The following is a 1,610-nucleotide window of genomic DNA, read 5'->3' as shown; positions in this document are numbered from 1 at the left end:
TACGCACAGATGCAGGTTGCCACTCAAAAAGCAATCTCTCCAAACGTTTAAAAACTGCCTGCAATTTATATCTTGTGCTTGACAGAGCATCTCCAAGTCATTTCCTGGCGCACAGAAGTGCAGACTCCTGAGCCCAGGGGCCTTCTCCGCCTCCAGTCTGGGTCAGTAAGTTGGGTACTCCCCCATGAGGGAGGGGAGGGGACAAAGTGGGGAAATCCCCTTTGAGCCCCTTCCCACCTCGGAGGGGGCCAGAGGAACGTCCCTGAGGCCAACAGCCGCAACCACAACCAGGAGCCCCTGAAAGTTATTGAATGAGACCAAAAAGGGGCATGTTCATTAACAGACATTTATGAGACATTTGTGGATAAGGCCCCCCCTCATTAGAAACAGGTAAATAGAACGCAGGGTGCCCTGTGCTCTCAGGCAGGAACCGAGAGACTCAAGGGAGGGGTGGCAGGCGTCTCTTGCCAAGCTGAAGCAGAGAGAGGAATTCCAAGTGGAGGGCACAGCTTGGGCAAAGGCTTCCCAGGTGGCTCAGTGGTAAAATATCCGCCTGCCAATGCAGGAGACTCAGGTTTGATGCCTGAGTCAGGAAGATCCCCTAGAGAAGGAAATGGCAACCCACTCCAGTATTCTTGCCTGGGAAATCCCATGAACAGAGGAGCCTGGTGGGCTACAGTCCATGAGGTCACAAAGAGTCATACTGAGCACACACACACGTGGAAGTGTGGAGGAACCTGTGTTGTGTGTGTGTTGGGGGAGGAGAGTTGCAAAGCCAGAAAGGACAGTCGGAGGGGGGCCGGCCAAGGGGATAGGCAGAGATGGGGGGCGCCCTGGCTCCAGAGTTAGCTGTGCTCTTCAAAGTATTTCCACAAGGCCTTCAAACAGGAAGGAACATTGATGGGGATGCAAAGAGAAGCAGAGAGGCCAACAAGGAGAGGAGAGAGGCCACTCAGAAGAGGTGGTCACCGTGGAGACCAAGACTGATCTCGCTCCTCTCCTCCCACCAGGGGCTGGAGCCTGCATTCCCCACCCATTTCCTTCTACCCTCCCCAGCTCGCCACCCGCTAGCCACACTCAACCTTGGTTCTGTTCCTATAACCTGCCGAGCTCTTTCCCTCCCCCAGAACATCTGTTCCTCACTGTTCCTGCAGATCCTCCAGTGGCTGGCTCCATCGTGTCACCATTCAATGTTACCCCCTCTGACCTCAGTATCTAACCACACCTCCCTCTGCCTCATCAGCCTTTGCCACCGTCTTCAGAGCATTAACCCTCTGCAATGAAATTATTATGGCTTTATGTCATTATTCTTTGTCATCTGCTTAGAATGTAAAACTCCCTGGGAACTGAGCTTTCGTCTGACTTGTTCCCAGAGAGAGCTCCAAACACCTAAAACAGGGCCTGGCACATAGTAGGCACTCAATAAATACTACCCAATGCATGAATAAGCCCTTCATCACGGCCTCCAAGACTCTGGCTCTGTTCCGAGCGGGGATCTCCCACCTGCAAACTCCAGCCTGGCTGTTGTCTGTGTAGTTCTTTCTGCAATTAATCATGTTCTTTCGCTGATACCCTTTGTGTTGTCATTGGACGCTGCATCTCATTCATCT

This window comes from Bos grunniens, chromosome 3 (genome assembly GCF_055505025.1).
Source record: "Bos grunniens cultivar Pamir isolate PY7600 chromosome 3, Bosgru_T2T1.0, whole genome shotgun sequence".
Lineage (NCBI taxonomy): Eukaryota > Metazoa > Chordata > Mammalia > Artiodactyla > Bovidae > Bos > Bos grunniens.
The sequence above is the reverse complement of the archived record's forward strand: the minus strand, read 5'-3'. Positions refer to the sequence as shown.